Source organism: Propithecus coquereli, unplaced genomic scaffold, assembly GCF_000956105.1.
Source record: "Propithecus coquereli isolate 6110/MARCELLA unplaced genomic scaffold, Pcoq_1.0 Scaffold115, whole genome shotgun sequence".
NCBI lineage: Eukaryota > Metazoa > Chordata > Mammalia > Primates > Indriidae > Propithecus > Propithecus coquereli.
Window position 1 is genome coordinate 5,515,110 of NW_012135525.1, and position 20,354 is coordinate 5,535,463.

Sequence of the window (20,354 nt, forward strand, 5' to 3'; positions counted from 1 at the left end):
TATATATATATATGCCATGATATGCCATGGAGTACTTACTCAGCCATAAGAAAGAATGAAATAATGTCTTCTGCAGCAACTTGGATGGAACTGGAGGCTGTTATCTTGAGTGAAGCAACTCAGGAACAGAAAAATAAATGTGGGATGTTCTCACTTCTAAATGGAAGCTAAGCTATGGCTGCACAAAGATACACAGTGGTATAATGGATACTGGAGACTTAAAAGGGGGGAAGGTGGGAGGGGGTTAGGGATGTAAAATTACCTATAGGGTACAATGTACACTGTTTAGTTGATGAGTATACTGACAGCCTAGACTTCACTACTGTACAATATATACATGTAATGGAATTTAACTTGTACCCCCTAAATCTATTGAAACAAAAAAATAAAAAATAAAATAAAAAATTTTATTATTAAAAAGCCAGATTTTATAAAACTATATCATGCCTATTTCTACAACAGAACAGCCAATATCATTAGTTCAATTTAGTTTATCTGAGATTATTTGAAAGGAGACTAAGGTGAATCACCTTGCCTCTCATAAGTATCAAGTAAAATATGAATTCTTTGTAAACGCACTTGTAGCTCTCACCAAATTGGTCCCCAGCTTTTACCACTGTCCTCGAAGGGACATCTCATAGTCCATTAGGACAAGATTTCCTGATTCATATTCTATATCTAAATTTTCCTTAATTTTGGTATGCCTAGAGATTTAGTACTTTTGATTATTGCTCACAACAATTTGTGTTCTTCCTTTGGACACTTCAGGAAATGTTGGTTTACTTTATTTTATCCCACATTCTCTGAATTATTCACAGTTTTCAATTTAATTGCTTCAAGCACGAACACTGAACAAGGGTAACTGTGAGTTTGTTATTCACTGCAGAGGGGAGCCCACAACACGTGTGTATGCTGGCTGACTTATGCGGGGCAAGAGAAGCAAGCTGAAAGACGTGGGCAAGATTTTTGACCTCCCTGGGAAAATATCTCACAGGAAGATAAAAACTGCTCTGAACGCAATGAGCAAAGGAGGTATTGGGGCAGAGTAACAGAAGGGAGAAAGCACACTAGTTTGTATTGCAATTCTACTCATGTGAAATACTGGTGACACTTTATCTAAAATAACTCATTTAACTTTATCGGCATGATGAGGTAGGCATCATAGCCCCAAATTTACCGGGAGGAAAACAAGGCTCCTAGGTATTCTCAGACTCACACATCTATTCATGAAACTGGCTTTTGAACCACCACTTCTTCCTCCTCTTTTTTGATTGTGGTACAGAACACAGCACAGAATTTACCATCTTAACCATTTTTAATGTGTAATTCAATAGTGTTAAGCACAGAGTATTCACACTGTTGTGCCACAGACCCCTAGACCCCTTTAGGATATTGCAAAATTGAAACTGTACACATTGAACACTATCTCTGATTTCCCCCTCCCCCCACCACTTCTTTTTACAAACTAGTCAAATGTAGTGTTTTGCTCATCTTTTTTGCCTTCCTTATCCTTTTCCACTTCCTGCTCCTTCTTATGGTACCACATTTTACACTGCTATGCTCTAACCCAACAGCAACAACAATGACCTGAAGAGTCTTTGTTTCCTTTCCCACGGAGTCTGTGGAACAAGCAACAGGAGTGGTTTGTCAATGGAAGAAAATCAGGAGAAGATTTTTTTGGTTCTTGTAATATTGGAAATTAATCTGTACACTTTACCTGTGTTAAGGGAAGCTTTGGATACAGACCATTATTTCATTGAAAAATCTGTCCAAAACTCTCACTTTGCCACCAAGCCACATTTCTGATGCCGGGATTCTTGCACTTGTGTCCTTCCAAAGCACCAGGAGGGTAACATGCACATAGCTAGTCCAGGAAATCTCTGCCTGGTGGCCCTGCCTGCCGAGCGAGATTGTTTGTCCTTGGCACCAGACATACATTCCCCAAAGATGAGACGAACAAGAAGGTTCTATGGCCCAGGTACAGATTTGCAATCTTTGAATTGGCACTGTGACATTCTCTCACTTTGTCTGATATAATCCTTACAACCCCGTCTTATATAATATTTGCATAATTCTATTTAAATAAATTCTTTATTAGAGATTCAAAGGCAGGAAATATTTACATTGGTGTATCAGAAAGCAATCAGGGCCTGGACAGAGCAGTTATTAATGCCAAGAGGAGCAGCAGACATCCCCCAGAGCCTACTCCCTCCAGAGCCCAGTGTCATCAGTGGACACATCATTCAGTGATGGGTTCGTGCTAGGCAGCCAGCATCTCCGTGCTTCTGCTTGTAGAACCACAAAGGGTCATTTCTCCCTGGATTTCATGTCACCAAAGATGATGGAGCAACTAACTATAAAAGTGACCCACCGAAAGTCATTTCTTTTACATCCCGTAGCTCCACTGTCTGATTTTGGTGAGAACAGGAGCTTCCTATCATAGTTCCAAAGCCTCAAGGGGATGCTGAAGTCGGCAGACCCAGGTTTAAATCTACCTCTACAATTAATAGTTCCATGACCTTGAGTGAGTTACATAACTTTTCTGAGCATAGGTTTACTCAATGAGATAAATTGGATGAAGCACATGTTATATTTACTGAATCACTTAATAAACATCAGCTATTGATATTTTTATTGTCTTATTTTTGCCATTTCTAATAATACAGCCTAGACTAGAACTCAGTTCTTCTGTTCTATTATACTAGAAGACTTCAAATGACAGCCCCTATACCAAATCCCATACACCACTTGATTTATAAATCAAGTTTATTGGAATGTATACATGCTCCCTTGTTTATATGTGGTCTATGGCTGCTTTCATGCTACAATGGCAGAATTGAGGAGCTGTGTGACAGGAATCAGATTTAGAAAGAGTCTAGACTCTGGAGTGAAAAGATAGTGATGCAAGATTCACCTTTACTTTTCCCTAGCTGGATAACGTTGGGCAAATCATTGCAATGTGAACTTAAATTTCTTTATCTGTAAAATGGAGATAATAAGAATACCCACGCTACATATTAGTAGTGATGATTGAATTAAACAACTTATATTTAAGCTCTATATAAGTATGTAAGTCCTATAAGAATTCATTCATTCATTCATGTGACAAACGCCAGACCAGATAGAGAAGATTCAAAGTTTAATTAAAAAAAAAAAAGGCAGAAACAAAACCAGACCCCCGCAGTCTCTGGCCTTCAAGAGCTTATCTCTTGGTAGGGAAGACAGGCTGCTTGATGCAAGATGTATTTCCTAATTAAGCAATCTCATTATCATCAAACTGTAAGATATCCAGTTTGAATTGTGAAAGTACACACCATAGGGTGATGTCTATACTTTATGATTCTGCCTGTGGCTTAGCCCGGGTCAGAGATATTAAGTTGTACATCTTTCAGTATTTAGTTGGTTATTTGCTTTTATTCAAACAAGGAGTCAGTCGAGTCCTTCAAAAGAAACACATTCACAGAGTTAGACAAGTTGTCTGGTGAATGAGACACACACAGAGATGCCCACAGGATGATTTAAGCCTTTGTACATTTACAAAATAAAGTTCAACCAAGCAAAATGGTGCTCTGAAAGAAAAACTCACAGACCAAATACAAATACACATGAAGCCAGCACAGACTTGAAAAAACAACCAAGAAAAGAACATGCCACCAGATATTTTTCTATTGTTGTTTTTTCATCTAGATAGCATTACTTTGTGGAAAATAAGCAGGCAAAAATAACTTTCATTGAAAATGTTCACCTCTAAATCATGTTACAGTTGAATGACAAAGAACTGCTTATTTGTTCTAATTCTAGGCCAATGTCCTATGACACTTTTATATGTCAATTTGCCTAGTGTAACTATGTATTAAGAACATATCACTCCTCCCTAATTTTATTAATAAGTTTCTTCTCCCTGAGTTTTCCCTACACTGTAAAAAGACTAATACGGTGTTAAGAGTTTATGAGCTAATAAGAGATCTACCAATTTCCCTACTAAAAGGGTATCGCTCTCTTAAAAAACAAACAAACAAACAAACGAAAAAAAAAAAACCTCTCAGATGCAGAGCAGTCTACGGGCATGTCTCCCAAGTCAGTCATCTGATCGTGGTTTTTACGCACTGTGCACAAAAGGGATATTTAGTATGAAAGCAGTAAATGAAAACTAGGGGCTGTTGTCAAAGTGTCAGCCATTGTGCTCACATTAATAACGACTGCAGCTGTCTGAGGCTCAAATTAGAATCTTTGAAACAAGTTAAACACTTCTAGCACTATTTAGAGCCATTTCAAAGATAACAACAAAAGTTTGTGTTGAGATCTTTTGCTAGATGGCCTTTAAAATAAAAATCTCTTTAGAAACCTAAACTATACTTTTATTGAGATGTCATTATGGGATTACTTGATAAATCCTCATTCCCAATTAACTAAATATTCCAAAAGCTGGATTCGTAGGCATATTTGTGCACACATGAACTCACGTAAATTCTTGTAATCTAAAAATAGAAGAACACTTTTCCTGGAACTGGTGTGCTTCTCACTTATCAGATATACCAAATAGAGCAGTATTATGGCTGGCTACTCTCCCTGGCATTGGAAGAGAATAATCACTTTCAGCAAACAACCATCAGGTTGGAGCTAAGTGAGTGTATTTCTCCAAATCTCCTGAGTTGAGGAAAAGGATCAGCATCCCTTCAAAGGAACTGGTCCAAATGCACATTAACTGCAGGAAAAAAATGAGTTCATCTTCAGATTTGGGAAAACCTGTGACTTGATACAGATGAACTGGCAATGAGTAAGTAAGTCATTGTGTCAACTGCCCCAGAGGGGCCTGACAGCACAGACTTCAAGTTGCACTGCTTGGATTCTTTGCATGGCCTCTCGGGGCTCATGTAGGGAAATCTTCGTGTGTTAAGCTTCTGAAATGAGTTTTTGCATTGCACATTGGTAAGACGTAACCCAGTAACTTGGAGCAAATGAATTTACCAAATAAGGGGAGACAGCTGATTGTTTCATTCAAATGGCATGTCCATTCACCACCCTCTGACAGTTTCAATCTAATGTCTTGAAGTCCAACGTAATTAAGTAGATGAATGTGCTGTTCCATTGTTCCCTTTGGATGTACACTATCAGGAAACACCAGATCTACTGCTAGGAAGTCAGAAGTCCTGGGTTCTAATCTTGGTTCTGCCCTCATCACCCTTGTCTTTCTCACTCACTAGGGTATTAGTAGAACAAATGGAGAATACATATAAAAGCATTTTGAAAAGTATAAAGTAAATATCTATCTTTTAGATAAATATTTATTAACTCTCCACTATGTGCCAGGCATAGCTACATATGTCATCCTATCCTTAGAATAATGCTGCAAGATAAATGTTATGACTCTACTTCTACAGATGAAGGAAACGAGCCCCAAAGAAGTTATGTAATTTGCCCCAAATCATACAGCTATGACGTCAAAAGCAGAGATTCAAATTCCAGTCCAAGTCTAGGTCCACCTGCTCCTATGTCATGGACCTTCTAAATTCACACTAAATTTAGTATAAGACTTAAATGTCATATATAAAGCTCCAAGTTAGCAGGTGACCTAAATGCTTTAACTCAAGGGACCCTAGCCTTCTTTGTAGGAGAAGCTTTTTTTCATTTCCTTGAAACCTGTGGGGATGGTGCTCACAGAGAGGTGGGCAGAACAGGGGAGAGAACAAGGCTGTTCCTGTATGACCCACCCTGGAATTTCCAACCAAGAGGGACAGTACAGCAACAAAGATGATGATGGCAATTGGCTTGGAGAACTACCATGTAAGCTGCAATGTACATTGGTAGCATAACATCTCTTAATCAAGAAGCCCTGCCTTTCTGGGAGGAAGTTCAGAATGTGAGAATATTATGGAGTCCTGGCAGAAAAGTTGGAGGAGGGAAGGTTTTCTTGGGATCCCTTAAATCTCAATACATGGGAAATGCCCAGTTTTTAATAAGTAATGCCAACACGTTTCAACCCAAAAGTTTTGAGTATATTCATCTAACACAAGTCATACATGTATAACTGAGCGTACTTAGTTTTATATTTTCCCCTGTTCCCATTCTGCTCAATTGCCTTCCTTCTTATTTTCCAACAGACAATGACATTTTAGACGAATTTGCACAACTTTAAGGCCATATGAGTCAAATAATTCTGTCCAGTAGCATGAGTCAATCTCAGAAGCCAGCTTACCCTAAGTTTTCTGTGTGCATGTATATGGGCACATGAGCATACACGTACACACACACACACACACACACACACACATACACCCTACATACACCCCACACCCTTCCCTCTAGCCTTTCAGAGCCATGCTTTAGGCCTGGGAAATCACCTGACATAGGTGCAAAATAAAATGCAGGACTACATGTTTTGGGTCTCCAGGCTGTCCCTCTGTTCCCAGCTGCAACTTCTTCTCAAGCAGCTGCTATGGCTTCAGAGCTGATAATGGAAGTCCCTGTTACTACCGTCAGCACAGAGGCCCCAATCCAGACAGTGGCCCTGACAACCTCTTTGTGGCATGTATGGCCTGTCGTTGGGAGAGGGAAAGCTGCCATGGGAAATGGCTGCTTCATGTATGTAATAACATTGGTTCCTCAGCCAGAGTCAGAATCTGTTTGAATGGCCTTCACTGTCCAACAAGTCAGCAAAATGCTTTTCATGTTCTCCCACCTCCAGGGAACTTTCTTTACAACATTCATCAATGAGAAAACAAGATAACCCTGGACTCACTGCTGTAGAATGGAGCTAGAAGTTAATAAAATAACACCCATTCATTCAGAAACAGAGGATTCTTACACATTGTATGGAACTAATGTGTTTGTACCACAAAAAGCAAAGGAATTGAAGTCCTGAATGCCCTTCTCCCTCTCCTAGCTCCTTCTGAATCTTCCTTAAATATGGAAACAAAATCCACAGTGTGCAGATGAGGGTTCCCTTTAAATGAACTGCTTCAGTGAAACTTCTGTGATGCTGCAGGAGCCACCCTTGAGTGCTGTAAGGAACAAGAAGATATCGCCAGGACTGGACAGGTTTGGGAGGCACTAGGAATTCTCTTCAGCTATGATAATCTGCCTTGATCCAATTTAGAGCCATCAGAACCCCCCGACCCTTCTGATTTTTTATCTGTTGCTCCTGACTTCACTTCCTCCTTATTACCCTCTTATTACCTCTACTTCTCTACTTACTGCCTCTACTTCTCCTCTCCTGTCTATGTCCTTATCCCTGTGATCCTGATCCTGGATCCTGGCAACCTGATCCAAAGACTCCCTCCACTGACAACGTGGAATTGGGGTTGTCCACTTATAATGCATCATGCCTACAATTCCCAATGGAAATAACAGCGCATTATGTAAGAGCTCAATCTATTCCTAGTCAGTGACCACACAGCAAAGATGTTTCCTTGCTTTGAGTATTTACAAGGACTTAAAGGCAAGTGGCTTGGAACTTGATTTGGGGAGTTTTCTTACAACAATTTCTTTTTAACATAAAAAAAAAACCACATCAAAATGTTCTAAAGAAATCACAAGGAGTCACTTTGCCTCCCTCTGTGAAATTCTATGCTTTCTCTCGTTGATATTCAGGTCCTGGGGACAAAACAAACTGATGGCTGTGTGAAGCTGAATAACTTCTGTGGTCAAATAAGTATTCTAATATGTGGGCAGGAGAAGGAACTCTGAGATGAGGAGCTGTCTTCACATGTACTTTGCTGCTTTTTTTTTTTTTTTTTCTCTCTCTGTCTGCAAACTGGCCATTTGCTCCCAGGGTATCTGTCTTGTCAGTGTAATTTAATGCCTTTCAGTCTGGTGACGGAGAAAGTGATGATGATGTGTCACCATCCCTTTCTTCTTAGCTATACTTTTACCAGAGTGGAAGTATAACTCTGGAAAGAATAATTTATAGGTCCGTAAATGAATGGGGTAGAAAAAAATGGATCTCAAAAGTGTGGCCACCACTGGTCTCATGGGCAAAATAACTATAAACGAAATGGAGGTAGCTTTGCACAAAGTGTCTGTTGAATTCAAATCAACTCCTTGAATTGTGTCCCCAAAAAAGATATGTTGAAGTTGTTGGGGCTCATAACATGATACCCCAAAGTATGGTGCCTTGGTGTGCTGAGTACTTTGAACTGAAGGACATTGACAGTGGAAGGGCCTCAGAAGTAAGGTCCCCCGGACCTTCTCCTGCCCTCCTATTTCCTGCCCCTTTTTCCTCCCCCAGAGCAAGCCATAGAAACCAGAATTCCTCTTCTCCGAGGTAGGTCATAGAAATTAGAACCCCTATCCCAAAGGCAAGCCATAAAACCTAGAGAGGTCACTCTTTCCTTTCTCCTTTCTCCCTCGAAGACTTTCATTCCACAGGGGTCCTGCCCCATACCCGGGAAGAAGGAATGCTACACAGAGAAGCCAAGAAGAATCTGAGCAAATATCTGTACCCCTGTAATATGCTGAAATAAACGAACAAAAAAAAAGAATCTGAGCAGACAGGCCTTGCTGGGCTCCCGCTCAGTCTATCACCATTAGAACATACCCTTTTGTACAGTCACATTTCTACATGGCTCTCCCTTCTTCATCAAACCTAAGCATAAAAACAGCTTTCCCTGAGTCTTTGCATCTTCATTTCTGAAGGCTCCTGTGTCATGTAAAACTTTGATTAAATACATTTGTTGTGCTTTTCTCTTGTTAATTTGTCTTTTGTTATGGGAGTGTTGGCCATGACCCTTAAGATGGGTGAGAAAAAGTATCACACCTTTCTGCCCCTACAAAATCCTGATCCCTGGTACCTGTGAATTTGACCTAATTTGGAAATAGAGTCTTTGCAGATATCGTCCAGTTAGGATGAAGTCATACTGGATTAGGGTAGACTCTAAATCCAAACACTGGTGTCATTGTTAAGCTTCATTCTGAATGTGCAACTCAGCTAGGTTTGCCATTGAAAAGTAGATGCAGTTAGGTTTTGATTTTCATGTAAAGCCCCCAATTTTGTGGGATTGTTTATACAAAATCCAAGCATCCTGCACAAGCTCCTCTGTCAAGTTTCCTTGACAATAATCTCCTCTGTCCTGTCACCTGTCACCAGTTGGCATGACACCTTCTCTGTTCCGTCATTAATTGTACTGCAAATAGATCACAGCTTTCCAACTTCAAATGTGTATAAAAATCAACTCAGAAGTATGTAAACTGCAGACTTTTAGGTCCTATGTTCAAAGATTCTGGAGTAAGTTTGAAGTGAGGATTTCAGCATTTCCCTTTCAATTTCTCTCCTCTTTTTTTTTCATTCTCTGTTTCAGATTTTTTTTCCATGATGCTCTGTCTTTGCCTCTTTCTCTATCTTAAGCCTACTGAGTGACCTAAATGAGTTTGAGAAATAGCAGAAATAAAACTCACAAACACCAAACATATCTACTCACAACAATTACTGAGCATCAAAATGTGTATGTGTGTATGTGAGTGTGTGTGTGTGTGTGTGTGTATGAGATATATATGAGTATATGAGAAGAGCACAGTCCTATGATTCTCACATCTGGTTGTGCAGTAGAATCACCTGGGGGAACATTTAACAAACACCAATGCTTGGGCCCACCCGTCTAATCTAATCATCTGGATTAGAACCATTGGTGGAGGCAAGGCGCTGGTAAATGTTATTAGTATCACCTGGGTCCTTAGTGTAGTCAAAGGCTATGGCTGCACAAATGTGGGTCCACAGTGTCCCCCTGTGTTCTCCACAGGGATGCTCCCAGGGTAGTGACAGTGGTAAGGGGCGAAGAATAGGCCAAAGCTGAGAAGCTCTCTGAAAAGGGCTCCAGACTTTTACCCCCAGTCCCTCCTCCCACTTGGATCAGCACGCAGAAGCACTTCAGGATACCGGGTAAGACAAGCATTGTGCTATTCAACAAGCCATGGTCCCCAGACCTAACTTCTGGGGCCCTGGACCTGGCATTTTGCTATGCCATGCTGAGGCAGGCTTTCTCATTCTGTGTTTGGGTCACGGTCATGCAGCCTCTTGCATAAACTGAACCTAGGGACCTTCCTTTTATGTCTCCTTAGGGATTTTCCAGGAACATGCCTGGCCATGACATACTTTTTTGACAAACTATGTTTTTCATCCTTTCCTTTTCACTCTCAGGGACATACATTAAAGGGCAACCACAATCTATCCACTCTCGCTGTCTAAAATTTAATGAATTGTCCTTCTAATGAATTATTCTTCATTATAATGAATTTAACTAGAAAGAGAAGTCACCGCTCATAGTCCTTCCCATCCTCCTGACAACTTTTTGAAGTTTTGCGAAAAGGAAAAGAGACCTTGCAGCTGTGCCATGGTCAAAACAGAGCGAATATTTAAAACCTATTACTTTTAATTTTTAATAACCGCACAGTATTTCATTATATGCATGTACCAAGTTTAATTAACCAGTACTATACTGATGCACACTTAGTTTGCTTTAGTCTTTTACTATTAAAACAATCATGGAATGAATGTTTCTATTTTATGTCCATATGTGCTAGTATATCTGTAGGACAAATTCTTAAAAGTGGAATTTCTGAAATAAAGGGGATATCCATTTATAATTTTGAAAGATATGGCAAATTATCTTTCAAAAAGTTGTATCTGTCACTGTCCCATCCCTGATGTCTAAAATGGACTGCTCCTCATACCCTCACTAATTCAGTGCAGTATCAAACGGTTCTATCTCGCCATTCTGATATGTGAATATGGACTGCCGCTGCAGATTCATCTTGCTTTTCTCTTGTGATGAGTGAGACTGAACATTTTTTCATATGTTTAAGAACTCTGTGTTTACCTGTGAACTATTTCTTCATATATTTTCCAATATTTCTATTGGATTAGTTTTCCTTATTTTTTTATATTTAATAAATTAGGAAAATGAGTCTCTTGTCTATTATATATAATGCAAATACTTTTTCTTAGATGTCCATTTTAACATTATTTGTGCTGGGTTTTTTTCCTGCAGATTAAAACATTTATTTCAATAAGTATAGAGATAGTTTTTATGATTTCTGGATTTTATGTCATACCTAGCAAGGCCTTCCACTCTCTGCAAATATATATATGTTTTTTTCTAGCACTTCTATAACATTTTCTTTTTCTTTCTGAACTTCGTTGTTTTTCTGTTAACTGATCAATCAATTTTACCCCACTGATAAGCAATGCTACTTTTATCATATACTAAATATATGTGTATATTTGGATCTATTTTGGGGGTGTATTTTAATCCATTAATTTGTCTATCTACTGATATGCCAGTACTACACCATTTTAATTTCTGTCTTTTCATAATTTATTATCCAATGGGATGAGGTCCCATTCACTACTCTTCTATTTCATAATTTTTCCTGGCCCCTATTGCTTCCTACCTTTTCCATGTGCAGTCACCATCAGCTTATCTGGCTCTAATAAAACATCCCAGGGCTATTTTGGTTACAATTACATTAAAGGTATACATTAAATTAAGGGAAATTGATATATATGAGTCTTTCCAAAAATAAGGTCTGTGTTTTCATTTGTTCAATTCATATTTTGTATCCTTCATTAATATTTAAAAATGTTCTTCATACAAATCTTGCATATTTGTTGTTTAAGCCTAATTTTTAGTTATTTCATGTTTTTTCCTTTGATATTTTGAAAGAGATCTTTCCTTCCTTTATAAAATTTAACTTGCTGAGATTTTTATATATGAACCTTATTGATTTTTGTATATTAAATCTGTGTTCAGTATTCTCATTTTCCAGGAAAGACCGGTGGCCCAAAGATACAGCAGTATAGAAAGTCACAAAGGGAGTACAGGAAAAGTATACAGACTTGTTTGCCAATTTAAGAATATTGGATTTCTCTTTTCCACCCTGAATCTTAAAAGGCATTTTTTAGGACCTAGGCAAGAAAATTTAGACAGGGATCATACTTGACAAACTGAAAATATAAGTCAATTTCAAAGGATTTAGATAAAATCATAGATTATAGCTCCATAACTAAAAAAGTAATGCACCATGCTTAGCCTGCCATTCAAAGCTTTCCCCTGGAGGGCCCAGCTTCCTGGCCTGCTCATCTCCTAATACACACCAGCGTCCCTACACCACCTCCCCCACCAGCCACGGTGGGCTCCCTCCTGTGCCTGCTGCCTACCACCACTGCCTTGCCCACAAGCTGCACTGCCGTACCCTTGCTTGTGGTACCTTGAACAAGGTCCAACTAAGTCTCCTCTATGACACACTTGTGTATGCCATCACTGTCCATACTCTTCTCCCTGATAGTAATCGTACCATTTGTCTCTAAATAATCATCAGATTTCAGAGTCAGACATCTCAATCTTTCAAGTTCCAGCTAAGTCACATACTGGCTCTATCAGCTTAGGTACGTTCATTAATTCCTTAGAACCTTGGTTTTCTCCTATGTACAGTGAGGGTAATAATTTGTAACCCACCTCTCACCCATGGTTATTATGAGGATTAAGTATACTTAAAGCATTATATAAAGTGTTATCCAAATATCAAGTGTCAGGAAGTCACTCTACAAAGAGAAAGGAACAGAGCTCTTTTCCTCTTGCTGTGGGATGGATTCAGAAAGGAGACAGAGGAGAGGAGTCATTGTTCTCCTTTTGTTAGTCAACTGATAGGGTCGGGCGGGCAGTGGGCTGCACTCCTCTTCCAAGAATAGCAAATAGGCTTTACCACAAGTGCCAGTGCTAACCGATTATGAACGCCTGCCTGGACCCTGTGTTCAGGAGTCTGAGGACCCATCTGGGTAGGGAGGGCAGGTGGCCTCGATCAGTTCGTGATGCTGCATGGACACGAGAAGGAGAGATGGCAGAACTAATGCCACATGTCTGCTTCTCTGCCCTCAGCTTTGGGATCCCATCATGGGAAAGCAGTAGCTGAACTGACACTGCTGTTGACCTTGTGATTTTTTTTTTTCCAATTTTCTCTCTTGCCATTAGCCTGACTGTGTCTTAAAACTGATTCGAGTTCAATTTGCTTCTTCAGTGTCTGACTGAAAATATAGGCCAGCCCCTTGGGGAATTCATCTCAATGGGCACATTGAGTCATGTCAGCAATGATCTATTGTTCTTACAATGTCCAGGACACTCTGTGCTGGGGGCATGGGAAAACCAATAGCATTTATTGATACCCTCTCCATGCCAGGCACTGTATCAGGCACTCCATGAGGGTTTTGTTTTTCTTTTAATTGCATCCTAAGAAAACTCTACAAAGCAGGGCTTATTTTGTCCATTTTACAGATGAGAAAACTGATTATTGAGGTGAAATATGCAGAACTGTTTTAGTACAGTATAATCTAGGGGTCTCTGACTGTGCTATATACCCATTTGCCCACTGCAAACCCAGAGGAGCTGTTGAGTTCTTTCCCTGCTAAGACTCAAGCAATCCCAAAACCCACAGCAGACCTTCCAGTTAGGAGACTTGGTAATCTTTCTGTTGTCTTTTCATAGAAAAGAGACACTGCTAACCCAGAACAAGCTTGGGACCTTTGCAAGATTGCCTGAGGATCTAAATTTATACTGCAGGAGCTCCTAGCAGCTATTTTATTTACAGCCCTCTGGATCTCAATCTCTTAGTTACATTACTCCCAATTAAGCTTATGTATGCTCACAAAGCATCATTACATGATTTAATGACAGAGCATTTTGAATTAATTATATGCCGACATTTTATAGCATATTCTAGGTGCCTCACTAAAATTGGCGCTGCTTTTTATAGGTGCACAAATGAGGGTGGCTATGATACCGAAGTTTCATTTCCGAGAAATAACCCCTACTGAAGGTAAAATGTACGTGTTTCCAAATGTTTTAAGATTCTATGATTTAACACTTACCTATTTGCTCTCGGCACACATGTAACCGGAAAGAGAAGTCCTTGCATCCCTGCCTCATGAAGCTGAGTAAGTAGCCTGAATAAATTAAAGTGCATTCATACATTTATTAATTACTTTCCCTTTGCTGGTTATTGGTGGTGGGTGGGGTTAAAGGTAGGTCAACCCTCCACAATGGCACAACAACATTTGAGTAAGGGAGGCTATTAAGGCTCTCAAAAAACAGAGGGATTTATATTTTAGCTGAAGTTAATTCCATGCTGAATCAAGTGAGAAAAATACTCAGCTCTCCCTGAGGCAAATGAGGTTACTATGACCTCTTCCAAGTCACTAAGTGGTTCCTGGAAGTATAATTTTATGTAGCATTTTATTATATTTTACTCCCAGAGTGCTTTTCTCTCCTAAGACTATAAAGTAGGTTTCCCTACTCCTTATGTCTCGGGTTTCTATTGCTCTCATACGGCCCACCACTACCCCCAGCCTCCTCACCCCTCAATCCCCCAGCCTTTCCACCCTCCACCCCTAATCTTCCCACTCTCTACCCCTAGCCTCCCTACTCTCCTTCCCACAAGTAGTTCCCTGAAGCTTGACCTTTCTGCATCTTAACCCCACCATCAAAACTCACCTGTCCTATATCCTATAATTTCAGGATTCTCTTCTCTAAAAGAAAATATGATCAGTAAGTTAACACTAAGTATAGATAGTTGATGATGGATCAATGTGCTCTGTTGTGTTACATTTCAACAAATAATTTTAAATTTTAAAAAATCCACTAATTGACTATGTGTAAAGCACAATACTCATGGCTAGAGGAAAGCAAGATGAATGAGGAGTCATCTTGCCCTTCTCATTTTTTCCTAGTCAAAATAACAAAAATGACATCATACAATGTGATCATCCACTCAGTCCTGACTTCAAATGAATTTAACTCTCCAAAATTAAATCTACCATGAAAGGACAATGATCATCTGCTAACAATGGGGTTACTTCAAAGAATATGCTGCCAATTCTGAAACTAAAAGAGATGGTTGCTTTAGTTGAAAGAACACAGACAGGCTCTGGCACATCTGGACAGATATGGGCTCAAATCTAAGTTTGCTGAATGGCTAATATTAGGTGACTCAGAATATATTTCTAAGTCTCCAATTCCTCATCCATATAAAGGGGATAAGATTACCCACCTCATAGATTATATATATAAGATAAAATGGTAAATAGAGGCTTCTCAATGAATGCCCTTTCTTCTTCCTCAAATATTTTAAGCAAGGCAGCATCTTAAATAAGTATAAAATTTCCCAAGAGCTAACCTTCTTTTTTACAATTATTTCTGTGTAAATTTGCCTAAACAACAATTTTTTAAAAGTGATATTTCTTTGCAGTTATGCCTCCTACAGGTGGCCAAAGACTCATATGTTGGCAATCTGCCATTTAATTGCACATTCAAAAAATCATTAACTGATCTGAAGCCCCTAAATATTGGGATTGAAAGGCAGGAGTAGAATATCAAGCCTACATTCCTAGCTCTGCTCTGTGTGACTGTAGGTATGGGCAGTTCTCTGCCTTCAAGTAGGAACCATCCTCTCAAGGCCTGATTGGTGTAACCCATGCTTGTATTAAGTGAAGACTTTAGGTGTGGAGTTTTTGGATACATCCTCAATGACCATATCAGGGCTTTTAAAGATTTAGCGTAGGGCAGAGGGACTGTTTTTCCAAGGCATTCGTGGCCCTGTTGTATTGTGGTACTATCTGCAGAGCTTGCCAGTGATAGGTGGAATCTGTTTGAATTCCATTTCGGCTCCTTATTATTTGGGGGCAAATTGCTGAAAATTCTTGAGGGACAGTTTCTGCATTGGGAGAGTAATCATCTCTCCCTAGGGCTAGTATAAGAAATGACAGTGTGATTAGCTGGTTCATTAGAGGACATAATGAACCAGCTTAAAGAAGGGAGTATAGCCCCTGGCACATAGTAAGTGCTCAGCAAACTCTTGTTTTCTTCTTTTATTTAGACCTAATCTCAGATTCAAGATTAGTATTACCTGTAGCCAAGTAAATTTCCATGCACTGATATAATCTTAGAAATAACAGGAAATTCCCAGAAAAACAATCCACGATATCATGGCTGATTGGCTGATTCTTTCAGACAAAGTTTCACCCAACTCACTCCCTTATTTCATTTAAAGTTCTGTGCATATGTCCCCTCCTCAGAGCCATCGTCCCTGACCACCCTATCTAAAATAGCTCTACTCCATATCATTCTTTGTCCCCTCATCCTATTTATTTTTTTCATGGCACTTATCATCACTACCTGAAATTATATTATACATGTATTTGTTCATTTCCTTGCCTTTCCCCAATAATACACAGGCTCAGCAATGGCAAAGCTTTTGCCCATTTTGCTCATTGCTCATTTCCCAGTGCAGTATTTATAGCAGTACCTGGACACATTTGGCAGGTGCTCAATAAGTATTTGTTGAATAAATGAATAAATGATTTTTAAAAATTTTTATGAAAATTGTATATATTTGAGGTATTCAGCATGATGGTTTGGTATACATCTATATGGTGAACTGACTATATAGCCAGGCTAATTAACATATCTATCTCTTCACATAGTTAATATTTTTGTGTGGTGAGAACATTTAAGATCTACTTTCCTAGCAAATTCCTAGTATACAATATATTATTATTAACTATTGTCTTCATGCTGTACATTAGATCTTTTGAACTCATGCATCCTTCGTTAACTAAAGCTTTGTACCCTTTGACCAACGTCTTTCCATTTCCACCCACCTTTCACCCCAGTAACCACTATTCTACTCTCTGCTTTTATGAAATTGACTTTTTAGATTCTACATGTGAGAGTATCCTCCAGTTTCATCCATGTTCTTGCAAAAGGCAGGATTTCCTTCTTTTTTAAGGCTGAATAATATTCTATTGTATATATATGCCACAATTTCTTTATCCATTCATCCATTAATGGACACTTTCCATATCTTATCTATTGTGAGTAGTGCTGTAATGAACATAGGAGTGTAGATATCTCTTTGACATACTGATTTCATTTCCTTTGGATATATACCCAGAAGTGAGATTGCTGGATCATATGATAAAAATAGTTCAATGTTTAATTTTTTGAGGAAACTCCATACTGTTTTCCATAATGGCTATACCAATTTACATTCCTACCAGCAGTGTGTAAATGTTCCCTTTACCCCACATCCTCACTAACAATTGTTATCTTTTGAATTTTTGATTATAATCATCCTAATAAGTATGTAATGTTATCTCATTGTGGTTTTGATTTGCATTTCTCTGATGATTAGTGATGTTGAACATCTTTTCATATACCTAATGGCCAAGACCTATACACATAAAACTCCTAAAAGAACACATAAGGAACAAGCTCTTTGACATTGGTATTGGCAATGATGTTTTGGATATGACACCAAAACACAAGCAAAAATAAACAAGTGGGACTACATCAAACTAAAAAACTTCTGCACAGCCAAGGAAACAATCAAGAAAGTGAAAAGGCAATTGATAGAATGGCAGAAAACACTTGTAAACTATATATCCAGTAAAGGGTTAAGATCCAATATACAAGGAACTCAGTCAACTCAATAGCAAAAAACAAGTAACCTGATTAAAAAATAGGCAGAGAACATGAATAAACATTTTTCCAAATAAATGTTTAAAATCATGCAACTAGTCTAAGTTCCTTATCTTAAAGCTTTGTTCATAATAGGAACCACAATATATTAAGCACTTACTTAATCCCTTAACACTTTATATGGATAATTAATTTAATCTGCTGAACACCCTGACAAACAGTCTCTCCTTGACCTAACTTCAGGCTCCTCTAAAGCCTACAGGCCTCAACTTTCAGTATTCATTTTGTATCTCACAATTTTAACAAGAATCCCCCATCCTCAATGTCTAATCACCCTTGACATCTGATCAAATTCTTCATCCCCACTATCTCCAAGTGATATCTGATCCCCCTGGCCTGCCTTCAGTAAGAATGTTGTTTAGGTCATTTAGCCAGAATCCCTCTTTACCCCTGATGTTTCCTCTTGCTAATTTTTTTATCCACTGATCCCCACTCTGCTCCTTGGCTATAAATCTTCAATTGTCCTTGCAGTATTCATAACTGAGCCCAATTCTATGTTGAGATCTCTTTTCCCCAGCTGCAATAGTTCCTGTTTAAAATCTACTTTTTCCTGCTTTAACTAATGTCCAGCTCTGGTTTTTCTTTCATAATCCTTTATGAGATGAGAACAATTATGATCCCATAATGTAGATGAGAAAACTAAGGTTTAGAGAGGTTAAGTAACTTGCCCAAAGGCAGAAGTGCAGATGTTTTCATGCTAAATTTTTGAACTATAGAATCATCTGCATCTCTAATTCCCTCCCAGCCTCTCCTGCTGCTACACTTAAATTCTACTGTAGTTTGAACCACATCTCTATTTCATGTCAAAATGCAAATGCCTCTGGAGATGGGTGACATTTTAAACTGTTGTTAGCCATTTACTGTTTTTGGTGCATGTCAACTTGTAAATAGGGTTGTGGAGAAGGAGACAGAGTTTGGAGGTCTGGACAACTGCGATAGGAAATCTTAGAACCAGGATACTAGCATATAAGATTGATGAGATATTGTAGCATTTTGCCAAAGGCTACTCCACCTTGTAATCATTCCACATCCAGAGCTCTCTTCCTCCTTAATGCTATGGTGTTTTCTCTTCAGAATTTGCATCTCCAAGACAGCATTGCTCTGGGGGATTGATGGTTTGACAATACGTCCCTTGGGTGTAAAAGAAGTCAATCAGACACAGGATAAGAAGTTGTCAAAGGTTGTTTTTGTCGTTGTTGTTTACTCCGTGTCATTTCTTCCTGAATTATTGAGAGTCCAGGAAAAGGTGCTGGCTGATTGAATTTGAATATCACCTGTGTAATCATAGCACTCAGCAGTTCTCTCTGGGACAGACCACAGCCAGCTTGTCACCATGATCACAGTAGACAGGACATAGATATTTAGCAAAGGAAAGAACAAGAACAACAAGGCACCAGGTTGGCTCTATAGGAAGACTGCTTCCATGTTGTAATTTGAGAGGAACCACAGGCTGCCTGTTTCAAAGTATCAGTCTTAAATCTTAGTTTGAGATTCCCCCATTAGTGTCATTTCACTTCCAGGAAGAAATTGTCTCCTGAAGTCTCCCTTGTTTGAGAAGGCAGGGAGGGCATATTAAGCTTGGATTAGCTAGCTGTTGCCATAGCAACTAGAAGCAAGGCCCTGGGGGGATGAAACATCAGGCAGATAAGTTTTCTGGAGGAGGCAAAGGGACAGAGTGAGAAGGTAGAGGAGGTGGCACCATAATTGGTGGCTCTGGGCAGCCATGGGGCAGTCATCTACACAACAAAAAGTTCCTTTTCATTTTAGTCAGGTACAATCTTAAATTTCTCCATTGAAAAATTAGCCACTGCTCACCTTGAAATGGTTGACTCTCATTCTCTAACAATATATAGGTTTGTAAAACCTTAGCCCTCCTCATCCTCCAGTCCATTTCCAAGACAAATATAATTTCATTTCCCTGAACAACAACAACAAAATTAGAATCTACCTCCAGCCTTGTATATGGAGTGCAAAGACAATTGGCCAGATACCAGGATCTTTCTTATCTTCCCAGATATTCACCTGGGACAATAGACTGAAGGAGAGAATAGATGAATGGCAGGTCACACACACACACTAAATAAATAAATAAATGGAATTTTTAGAAACTCATTATCCTTCAAATGAAGTTTTCTAATGCAAAAATAAATCTTACACATGTAGCATCTTAGAGCAGGGAGGAACCTTAAAGGTCTTCTAATTCCATCCCCTCCTTTTTCAGAGGAGAGCACTGAGAGCCAGAGAGGTTAATTATGTCCTCTAGCCACCTAATCACTCTGTCATTTCTAATTATTGCTAGGAAAAAATCCAGAGATTCCCAGTGCCCTCCACTTGTGTGCACTGAAAAATCAGTTTGCATATCAGTAGGAAATGTCAGCATCAAGGCCAAGAACGTTCAATTTTTTCATAGTAAAAATAATAGGAGCTGACATGTATTGAGTACTTACCATGTGCCAGGCCTGGGGCTAAATGCTTTACAACCTGTATCTCACTTCAGCCCCACATAGTCCTGTAAGGTTGTTTACTCCATTTTACAGACAGAACATCAGAGTTAAGAGAAGCTAAGTAACTTGTTTATAGCCAAACACCTAGTAAGGGACAGACTCAAGGTCTGGCTAAAAGTCACTGCTTCTTATCATAATCCTAAACCCTATTTCCATGTCTCTTTCCTGTAAGAACACTGGGGATCAATAATGAACTCTATTCATGAGCTTAATGCCTCCCTCTGACAGCTAAAGCCATGCCCAAGGAAAGTCATCTAACCAGCCATCTCACTATACTCCACTTTTGAAAAAATTACTTTTTCTGATTATAAATGTAAATCATATTGAA